Source organism: Zalophus californianus, chromosome 3, assembly GCF_009762305.2.
Source record: "Zalophus californianus isolate mZalCal1 chromosome 3, mZalCal1.pri.v2, whole genome shotgun sequence".
Taxonomy (NCBI): Eukaryota; Metazoa; Chordata; class Mammalia; order Carnivora; family Otariidae; genus Zalophus; species Zalophus californianus.
In genome coordinates, this window is record NC_045597.1 from 178,491,207 (window position 1) to 178,503,460 (window position 12,254).

Below are 12,254 nucleotides of genomic sequence, written 5' to 3' on the forward strand. Positions count from 1 at the left end.
CCCAGACGATCTATCCATAAGTACAGCTTGCCAGAGGGATGACTAAGGTGATGACATGGTAATACATGAAAAACATAAACAACCAAGGAGCAGGAAGATGGCTGGGGTGGGAGCTGCTCATAACTTAACAAAGGTGAATAATTAATATGTTCAAGGGCGAGAAAGGAAGGGTGAGTCTCAATATCAGGAAACTCTGCTCACAAAGGACTTAATGAGACCGATTTTTTTTTTTACCAAAATTACTTGATCGTTCTTAGATTATGTGATACGCGAGGAAAGGAAGGGTAACAAAACAAAACAAGACAGAGCCCTGGGGAGTGGCGAGTAAACCCTCAATTAGTATGCTTTCCTGGGACGGAGGGAGGGAATCTGTCCCATAAAACAGAGCCAACCTGGATTGCTTCTTGTAACTCTAATGCTGTTGCCAAATCTTCCATGAACTACTCGAGGCAGAGTACATAAAAACATCTGACATTTTTATAGAACCCTTTCTTACAGGTATATAAAATAGTTGACATAAACATTTGAGGAAATGTAAGGACCTCAAGTGTCAAAATACATCATTCTTTTTAGTATTGCTCGTTCAATAAAAAAATTGTTGGAATCTCTTGTTCTCAGTTTCTTCTTCTACAAAATGAGTGCCTGGGATGAGACAATCTACAAGTTCTCATTCCATTAGAAAAGTTTACAGATCACGTTTCTAAATTGCCCACCTTTTTAAATAAGTCCTAATGTATAAAAACATACTTTAACCAAATATTTCTTTCTCTTTTTCTCTCCTCCAGATACCCTTATAAACTAGTGGTCATGGGCCGCCTGGGTGGCTCAGTCAGTTAAGTGTCCGACTCTTGGTTTTGGCTCAGGTCATGATCTCAGGGCCCAGGGGTTGAGCCCTGGGTGGGGTTCTGAGCTTGGCTCAGAGTCTGTTGGAAACTGTCTCTCTCCCTCTGCCCCCCCATCCCTCTATCTCTAAAATAAATAAATAAAACCTTAAAAAAAATAGTGGTCAACAAAATGTCTTTTGTAAAGGACTATTTTAGACTATGTGTGTGCATAGTCTCTGTGGTGGTAGGGGACGTCTGCCACAGACAATACATAAATAAGTGGGCATGGCTGTGTTCCAATACTATTTTATTTGTGGACACAAATTTGAACTTCATATCATTTTTATGGGTCTATAAAATATGACTCTTCTTTTGATTTCTTCCAACCATTTGAAAATGTTAATTTTTTTTTCCTTAGCTCAAGATCAGTACAGAAGCAGGCAGTGAGGTGGATTTTCTAACTTCATCAAATGCATGAGTAGTGTTTTCCATTCTGTTTTCTATCACCTTATTTATTATACGACTAAGCAATTTTTTTTTAATTCTAAAGTTGACATAGTGAAATCTCTGAATAAAAGGAAGTTAGGAAGAAAAAGTCCTTCAGCCACAAATGGACTGACAGATATTTATGAAAAGCAAAGATGATGACTCTAATGGTGGCAAGAAAGATATATCATTATTATAGGGAATTACCTGGGGGCCTCTGTAAATTACAGACTACTTTTACTTCACAGAAATAATCAGGTAGTTTCCCCAAAAAAGAAAGAAAAAGGACATAACAAATGAAAATGTTCTCTACCTACTCCATGCTTTTCTTTTTTTCAGGTTTCCCCAAAAGAAAAACAAAATGTCTCCTTCTGTGCACAGAGAGAAGTGTAGGAAATACAGCTTCTTCTGCAGTCATCAACACTCTCTTTTGGAACATTTAAGCCACACAGACATCCTCTCTGTGGGGCAATCAGTTGACAGAGCAGTAAGCAATTCCTTTTACTTCTGAGTTACCGGGAGGTAGAGGAAATGTCACTAAAAATATGAATATTCAAGCAAATCACGGGAAAATCACCATTAGGATTAATAAAGTATTCCTATAAAACATAATATCCATCCAAATACGCACACTGTAAAAATAAGTACTGTAAAAATGAGCCACAATCTCAAAAACCACCCAGAGCCTAAATGGTCATCTCAACAGAATCATCTCTTGAAAACTGATGCCTTTGGCTCAGGTGGTGTCTCATAGGTGCAGCAGCCGAAAAAGACAACTTTGGTTTCTGATGCTGTGAATTCACTTGAATAAAAAAGGCATACACATGGATGCATATATATCTTTGCAACTAAATAGAGACTATTTTCCCTTTCAGCATTATACAGTTTAGTAAAAATATCTTGGGACTTCACAACTGCAAATTTTACTCAGATATACAGGAGCAGTTTTATGTTTTTCAGGGTCTTTTAATAGGTTTACAGCATCAAAGATGGCAACGTTTAATAAAGTCAATAAATAATTACATTGTAATTTTGAGTGTGTATGTTGCAAAAAGGTAACAAATTCACCCCCAGTGGGAGAAAATGTTTTAGAGCACATGCATAAAAGAAAAAAAGAAAAAGAAAAGCACCTACATTTTAACAGTTATTAGGCCAGTTGAATTATTACCAGTTTCTAAATCACATGAAGCAATAAGAATTTATAATAAAAGAATATTGTCTCTGCAAAATGGATTGCAGATTTTGATCACTGCCACTAGCTTAACTGCATATTCCATACCACTACAGATAGTCTTGAGTAAAATGAGAAAATATTATCCATTCTGGAGAAAATGCATATTAATTTTGATAAATTTATATGTGTTATGAAACAAAATTTGATTAGTTCCCAGATTTCTAGGAAAATAAAGGTGGAAAATACATAAATGGGAAAGCACACTGAAATTGAAGAAGGAATGGAATTGGCTGACACAAACTGTGATGTATTAAAACAGTGACACAACGAGGAAGTGTTCAAGGAAGTGGGGATCTGGAAAGAATGAAATGCACTAATAGAGAAGATGGAACAATATGAATCTTCATATCTTCTGGTACCCTTCTAGGGAATCAGGGCCAGGACTGGTGAAGATTATTGTAAAAATGAAGCTTACACTCATGTTTTAAATCATGGACTCGGAAGCCTGTATTCAAACTCAAGCTCTGCTATTCACCAGCTGTGTGTCCTTGGGCAAGTTACTTAACCTCTCTGTGCCATAGTTTCTTCATCTGTAAATAAGAGTAGTACCTACCTCATAAAGTTATAATGAAGACTTCTTGAGTTAATATTCATAAGATACTTAGAACAGTACCTGATTGAGAGTAAAGCTAAAGAAGTGTTTGACAGTGAGATAGAAGTTATCTTTCTTGACCCTTTACAGCATCTTCTCTGTTTGATAGCAATGAACCACCATGTTCACAGCAGTCCTTACTCCCACACTGAATCCCTCCACAGGCAACTCCTGCCCCCAGCCTATTCCCTCATCCCATTCACTAACTCCTTCCCTTTCCTCTTGTCAAATCTTGCTTTTCCCACATCAGCTTGCTAAATCTGATAAGCTATTAACAATAACTAACATTTTCAAAGTGTGAACTGTGCTGGGCTTGCAATGCCAAGTTCTTCTCATAAAGCATCTCATTTAATTAAATTTAAACCTGAGTAAGGGGTAAGGCCCTTCATTATCTTAAGGCTAAAGAAAATGATGCTTAGAAAATTGAGTAAATTCCACAGGGTCTAGAAACACAAGAGGCAGACACATGGCCACAAGAGCAGGCATGCAGGCAGGGTCTGAATAAAGACTAAAGGACCAGGGTTAGTGCTCCCCATCAGCTTGTACAGCCCAGCTCCCTCCACCCCTCCACCAGGAGTCAAATGGGGCTACTGTAGAAACTCTCACTGTTCCGTGTCCACATATGCATTTTAGCAAAGGCCTCTGCAAAAAATAAATAAGTAAATAAATAAATAAGCAAATAAATAAATGAAAATTAAATCAAATAAATACAAATAAAATTCTAAAAATTAATTTAAAACAACAACAACATGCAGCACCTGGGTGGCTCAGTCCTTAAGCGTCTGCCTTCGGCTCAGGTCATGATCCCGGCGTCCTGAGATCGAGCCCCGCATCAGGCTCCCTGCTCCGAGGGAAGCCTGCTTCTCCCTCTCCCACTCCCCCTGCTTGTGTTCTCTCTCTCTCTGTGTCTCTCTGTGTCAAATAAATAAATAAAATCTTTAAAACAAATAAAACAACAACAACAAAGTCTTCTGTAGATCACAGCTAAACTCTCAATTTCATTTCCTAACAAATGAATGGGCAAGTGTCGGGGGGGAACAAGGGAATTCCAGACAGGGCTCCAAGCAGAAGTGTGGGCCTGCACGTGTGTGTGTGTGTGTGTGTGTGTGTACACGGAGGGGGGAGGGGGCGGGATGAGAGACTCAATCTAATAAGGAGACTTAAGATTTTAAAAAAAGTAGAGCATGGTCTCTAACCCCCTCGTTCTGTCCCACTCCCATCCTCACCCTTGGAATCTATGACTTTGATAGATAAAGAAAGACTCATCTATTACGTTTCCTCCTCCTTTCACAGTTAACTGTGTATTTCTTATCAAATATCTCCCTAATGGTTTAGCTTTATGAGGTGAAAATAAAAGCACAACTTACTTATGGAGCGTTCTCCATGATTTAATCACCCTTCCCAAGGAGAAAAAAATAAATGTCCTGCTTTTGACATAGGGAAGTAGCTAGCTGCTGAGGGGAAAAGTGACTAACAGTGGCAAAGATGGATGCGTGAAAAACCTCAGGAAATCACGTGAGTGACAGTCCACACTCTTCATGTGTGACCATTTTTCCAATCTTCGCATTTTCAGCTTTTGAAGTACCTCAACTCTTCCCAATGTCACTGTGTGCTATAAAATCCTACAGCTCATAAATTCCATTTAAATTTGGAAATGACTTCTCAGGTATGAGCCTTGAGACAGGCAAAGTCAAAAAGCAAAATCAAGGATATGCATATGACTCTCATCCTCCCTGACCAAGATGTTGCCCTGCAGAGGCCACTCAGTACCCCGCCATATACAAATGTACCCAGCTGACCCAGTTTTATTGTTCTGCATTACTAATCATTCATTTGTCTGTAATTCATCATAGTGTGTTTAATTTTAAAATTAATTCCCCAGCTAATTTTAAGATTTATGACCAAGTCTTTGTCTCAAAAGCTGACTACGTGATGAAAAAAAAAACTCAATTGAAAAATAATTACTCTGGGGTTTGAAACTGTCTTCATATTGAGTTTGGATGAGTGCATAATCAGTCCAATAAACTGGGTCTAATTTTCGAATAAATTAGAAGAAAAAAAAAGAAAAGATAGGCAATCATATTACATTTCCAGCAGGTCAAATTCTCAAGAGGCCAAACATGTCCTTAATTCTGGAAGAAAAATCACCTGTACCAAGAAGGAACCTGAAGAGAGGAATGACCATGATTTAAGTGTCTCCGATGGATCATTATGTGTGGTCTCTGGGGAAGGCAGAGTCAACTACATTTTATGAGGAGATGAGGAAATCGAGGCACAGAGCCATTATATAAGCTGCCCAAAGACACACCTGGAGGGGCCTGAGATCCCCTCCCCCTCCCGCCCCTCCTCCAGCCCCACCGCATGCTCACAGGCCCATTTTGGGGGGTCTAAGAGCAGGCTAAGCTCCTTTTGACTTAGGGACTTTTTGCACTGTTCCCTCTTCTTACCAGCCTTTCCTTGGCTCCTTCTCATACTTCGGTCTCAGCTTCGATCCCTTGAGGCCTTCAGTGATGACTCCATCTCAAAATAGAGCTCCCTCCTATTTGTTCTCAGCGTGCTGTTTGTTTGCCTCACAGCAGTTGACTTTAAAAAATATATGGATTTGCTTAAATGTTCTCTGCCTTGCTCCTTCATCCACTCACTAGAATGAAAACTTCAAAAGGGCAGGACCCTTGCTTCCCTTCAATAAACCCCATTGTTCAGCCAGCATCTGGCATGATACCCAATACATGAAAGGCTCCCGGTAGGTATTTTTTTAATGGATGAAGGGAAAGAATAAAGAGAAGGGGGAAAGGTCAGAGTGGTGGATGGGAAGAAAGGACTCAGCCCAAGTTCTGTGGGACTGCGGGGTGTTGGATTTGTATAGTTCTGTGTCCTAGGTGGGGAGAGCAGCTGGGCTCATCTGGAGCAGAGAGAGATGAGGAGTGAGAGATGTGTGATTTTACGAAGGGTACAAACCCTCAGCGCGAGCCAAAGGGCAAGCTCTAGGGGTTGGCTGTCATTGGCACAGCAGAGCCTGTCCTGGAAGCAGGATGACAAAAGCAGCCCCATTGGTCATACATGGCCCTCTCTACCCAATGGCCTATTTGCCTTGTTGGGGACGTGTTCAAGCTCCGCCTTTGCACTATTTCTTTCCCTTGAATGGTTTCTTTCTTTTCTTTCTTTCATTCTTTCTTCTCTTAATTGTTGAGTTTTTTTTTTTTTCATTATGTTCAGTTAGCCAACACATAGTACATCATAAGTTTTTGTTATGGTGTTCAACGATTCATTAGTTGTGTATAATACCCAGTGCTCATCCCAACACATGCCCTCCTTAATATCCATCACCCTGTCTTGCTGAGTTTTTTAAGATGTTTGTTTTTACCCACATCTTATTCTAATTATATCAACCTTCTTATAATTTTAGTCTATTGTGCTTTATTATTCTCCCTCTATTCTACTTGGTATTTTTCTATTGAAAATATTTACAACCCTTAGTTTCCCTCTTAAGATCATTGTTTGTAGGAGTCAGCTCAGGCTGCCATAACAAAATACCATAGACGGGGAGGTTTAAACAATAGACATTTATTTCTTACCCAGCTCTGGACACTGGGAGTCTGAGATTGAAGTGCCCGCATTGTTGGGGATCGGTGAGAGCTCCTTTCCTGCTTGCAAATGGCAACTTTCTCACTCTGTCTTCATGACAGGGAGACAGAGACAGATGCGGATATATTCCCTTTAAAACTGGAAAAAGTACAATGATGTACTCTCATTTTTATGCCACTACAAATATATATATAAAACCCAGTTTCCTTCTCTCCCTTCACCTCTTCTCCCCTTCGCCGGAGGCTATATAATTGTTTATCAACTACCAGTTGGTTTTATAGGCTTATTATCAGAGGGGACTCAGACCACTTTTCTAAGGCTCTTCAGATATTTGAAGATCAGAATGCTCACATATCAAGTGAGAAAAACATTTCTTTGATGCCTTTCCAGGACATTCTATATGGCCACCACTGTGTTTGAACAATGAAAGCGTGAGAGAAGAGGTGCGGGGGATTAACTCAGCAAGATACATACTCTGGCCCCTTACTCCGTGCCTCTCACCATGAAAACGTTTTAAGAAACTTTAAGCGTTGCGTGTTTGAAAAAAGCAACAGGTGCTCCCAGACACAGCACCCACCTATAAATTACAATGTTAACCAAACAATTCATGAGTGATCCAAAGGTTCCTGACTGTTCAATATAAAGTGAGATGTCTTTAAGTTAAAAACAACAACAAAATTCAGACGAAGTGTCTTGTATTTAACAAGCACACAACATAAATGGGGAGTGAGTAGACACTGTTTTTAAATCATTTCAATGACCAAATATCAGCGACCAAACAAGTAATATAATTCATCTTGCCAAAAAAATATGTAGCTCCATTAATATGGCCAAAAGCATAAACCATTAATTCTATGGGATATTGAATTTATGAAGAGGTACAGACGATGTAAGCTTAGAGAATATATCCTACTGTGTTTTATTTTTGTCTCACATTTGTTTCATCATTAAGTATTTTGATAAACATAACGATAGAAATGGTTAAATCTAATTTCATAAACAACTAATAAAATAAATCATCTTATTAATTATTAATGTACCATACTCATGTTTCAACAATATAAATAGAAAAGGCTTTTATTTTTTTCTTCCAAACACACAATTGGATAAAAAGTAAAAATTTAATTCGACTGGGACTTGGGGTGATGTCGTTGAAATAAACATCTGGATTTTCTTTTAACTAAATGCATTAGTTGCTTTTAAACCACATATAATGAATAGATCTAAACAATTTTTAAGAATCTAGGAAACAGGAGGGTTTATATAAAGATGATTAGAAAGAAACGAGACCCATTTTTCTTGTGTGTTCTCTAAGCTTACTCTGAAAGCAACTTAAAAATAAAGATTTTTTAAAATATCTTTAGCATCCATGGAACATATGTACATCAGGGTTCAACTTTCAGCCTCCAGACAAAAATTGCCCCATGATCTCAGGAAACCAACTTGAACTCACTAAGCTTCAGTTTTCTTATCTATAAGATAATAACAGCATCTCCCACGTAGATTTGGGAAGATTTAAAAAGACAAGAGATGTAGAGAGTTTGGGCATATATCTGCCATATCATACGTGCATGGTAAATTCTCACTGCTACCATGGTTACTGTCTTTATCATTATCAAGGCCTAGGATTCTATTGGGCTTGTTAAAAATTAAGCATTTTTACTCAATATCACAAAACTTCTGATCTTATCTTTTTAATAATATAATGGTAGCTTGGAATGGGCTTTCGACAGACGAACAGACTATTTGGACAGCCACACGGAAATCTCGAATGCTACTCCTATATGCAGAGAGAAGTACTTAGGAAAGGGAAACTATATGGGCAAAGGGAGGAAAACAATGATGAGATGTGTTAGTTATTTTATATCAAATTAGAAAAAGTTGCCACATTGTGAACATCCATAGTAGTGAATTGATATGGTACCTGCAAACACTGCAAATATTTTTATGCTCAGCATCTTGGACTTTCATTTTCCATTTGCAAAGGAGCAAAAAACAAATGGTACAACTGGTTTGTTCCCGATGGGGACACATTAAGCTCTCAAGAAGAGCCTGCAAGAGGCCTTTGAATCCTTACTCAGTTGTGCTGGTTTATAAATCCTTAGGGATTAGCCACTCATTGACAACTAAGCCTGGGAAATGTCTTGCATTTGGTACCAGTTCTTGTTAATAAATGTTAAAATACTTATCTATAAAATTCGGTGCTGATTAGCTACAAATCCTGAGCAAACTAAAATCCAATTCTAAGAACAGCTTTCAAGTTTGCGAGGTTTTCTATCTGTTTCACGAAAGCACAAGGAGAAGCATTAATTGTAAAGCACATTTAAATATAAAGACTCCACAGAGCATTCAATACTTCCCTATGTGCATTTTCAGTAGGAAAAAAATAGGTCTTTCATGAGAAACAATCTCCAACTACTCCATTCCACTCAGAATTCATAATTATGCTTAATCTGTAGCTCCCTTTGGCTGGCTTACAGGTCCTGTTGGCAGGTAGTGAATGCAAAATCATTTTAATGGGGGGCCCTCTGGGAATGGAGCAAAAGTTTTGAGCATTTACCATTTCACAGTGGAGTATGGCCAGCTGTTGGACACCCCAAGCCCAGGCCCGCAGATCCCCCAGAGCAGCCATCTGCATGGTCAGCTTCAGATCAGCAGCCTAGAAAGGAAGAGGCTGCCTCTGAGCAAAGATGGTTCCAGGCTGAGAGCAGGAAGCAAGCTATGGGATGGAACCACCAGCAACAAAGCCAGAATGGAAAGCCCTCCTGTAATAGGGTGAGGCCCAGTGTGGGGCACGCCCCAGTCGGCTTGCCTATCGGCCAAGGGCTGCCCCAAGGGGAGCGTGCTCAGGAGAGTGAGGCCCTGGGAGATAGGAGATGCTTGTCTCCATCAAAGGGCCCATTCAAAGCCACACTGTCTCCACCACCAGCCCTGGAGCTGCCGAACCAGCTTCAGTTGCTATCTTGTCCAAATACCTTAAAGGTATGGTTACTTACAGACAAACCAGACAGTCTGGGAGCAAAAAAAAAAAAAAAAAAAAAAAAAGCATGTCCAGTTGTGTGTGTGTTAGATATTGACATTTCGTTGTGTGTATTTTGTTTGTATATATGTGCATTTTATTTTACATTTAAAATAAATTTGAAGGGGACTTAATGTTAGTAATTCCAAAGAAAGTGTTTTGTTTTTATCACAATCATTCACTCATTCATTCCCGCTCATTTATGTAAACAAATACTCTTGAGTGCTTAGGACCTTCAATTAAAATCACCTGTTCTTCTTTTCCTCCTCTTCCTCCTCCGCCTTCTTCTTTTTAAATAAATCTGTTATCCAAGAGAAATTTCTTTAGCTTCGTTTTGAAAAAAACAAAACAACAACAAAAAACAACAACAAAAAAACCCCCACACTTGTTCTCAAGCTGCCAGCATTTTACAAAGGCACTCCAAAATGTACTTTTATCTTTCTTTTGGGAAAAAGTTTTTAGGAACAAAATATATTATTTTTCAGTCTTGACTTCTATAGTCCCTTAATCCTTTATATATATATAATCCTATATATATGTGTATATACATATATATTTATTCATTAATAAAATTATTTATTAAACACCTATGATGTGCTGGGCTCTGGACTACATGCTGGGTATGGAAAGAGAAATAGAACACAGCCAGACCTCCTGAAACTCACCCCGGTATATAGGAAAGCATATATGTCAAGAAGAAGTCCAGTGTTGGAAGTTGTTAAAGTCTCCAATAGTCATGTGAATTAGCTATGACAATAACCCAAAAGAAAAATGACCGTTTGCACCAGAAAAGGTCTTAGCTAGAATAAGATTCTATAGAATAGATCTCACTGTTATGCTTTAATTTTAATCAAAATTAATGTGTTTCTGAATTTGTGTTTACCATCTCTATTTTATTTTGAGGAAGTCCCATAATTAAGTCATGATTAGTAAGGCTCATTAGTATGGCCAATAACCACGCTCCAGTTGGCGGCCACAGAGCTCTAGGTTGTTCCATGGGGAAGGCCAGAGAGCACGACTCCAATATGTGTGTTTCTACGTGGAAAACCTGAGGACCTCACAGCAAGAGGGAAGATGTCTAGGATCATTTGCTTGGATCCTTAGGCACCTTTAGATTCTCGAGAGACCCAAGCAGTTCAATATTCAATTAAAAAGAGAAGAAAACCCCAGATCATGATAGCTTGTTTTAAATCACCCGGGAAACTTATAAAAAAATAAGTTGAAAGGAGAGCACAATTGAACATTTTTTCATTATAGGGAACATTTATTAAATATTCTTAGGATCTAGCATTTTTCTTTTGTAATAATAGCTGGCTAGGAGATATACCCTCCACCACACACACACACACACACACACACACACACACACACACACATTGCTGAACAATACCAATCAATGGCGGTAAAATTTATTTGAGTAACTTCTTAGGTGGTAGTTGTTAACCTGTCTCTGGGGCCCTTGTTTGTTTATTCCTTTGTTCAACAAATATATGCTGAGTCCCAGTATGGGGCCAGGCACTGTACTTGTGGCTCTCAAGGAGTTCACAGTTAAATGGGAGAGTCAAAACCAATTTGTGTTGAACAAAGTATAATATGGAGTAGAAAAAGTTTTAACAATAAACGTATGAACAATGCCTATCAGTTTTACTTAATAATAGCAAAACCATTGAATAAGAATCTAACAGTCCACACTGATATAAATAAGTAAAGGCAAAAGGAAAGCCAATAAATAAAAAGTGACTCACTTTGGGTGAGGCAGAGAAAGGGTAGCAGACAAGTAATCAGTGCCAAATATCAAGAGCAGGAGAGTGTGGTACATGGGGTCCACCTGGGTTCAGGTGTTCCTGCATTTGCTTAAGACCAGTTCAGAAAGTGGGGGCACCTCAATCGGTTAAGCAGCTGCCTCCGGCACAGGTCATGATCTCAGGGTCCTGGGATCCAGCCTCACATTGGGCTCCCTGCTCAGTGAGAGCCTGCTTCTCCCTCTCTCTCTCTCTCTCTCAAATAAATAAATAAAAATTTTAAAAAGCAAAGAGCAGTTCAGAAGGTGCAAGATGGTCTTCAGTAGCTGCTCCTTCATCCTGCTGCTCCAACGTTTGATTCTACTTCAATGAGTCTGAATGGAGTTCTTAAACTGTGAGGTATCAGAAATCAAAGAACAACTGAGTAGAGCCTAAACACTTTGGCTGAGTTTTATACAGGTTTACAAAAACCTGTTATCATAAATGGAGGGGCTATCATCTGATCTCCAATACTGCTTCTGTAAGACATGCTCCGCTCTTCTCTCCATGACCTACTAGTCCAAAGGCTTCAGGCTGCATCATACTTTATCTTTCCTGAAGTTTCCCCTCTTTGAGGTTCACATTTACTTTCCCAGACTAAGACTAATCTCTCTCAGTAATGTTGCTAGAAGCCTATTGTCTCTGGGAGCCCCCCAACATTTCCATTATATTTCCTAAGCACGGTTTCTACAGTCTAAGAAGGTCTTCCCTCACTGCAGGTTCCTTCCACTAC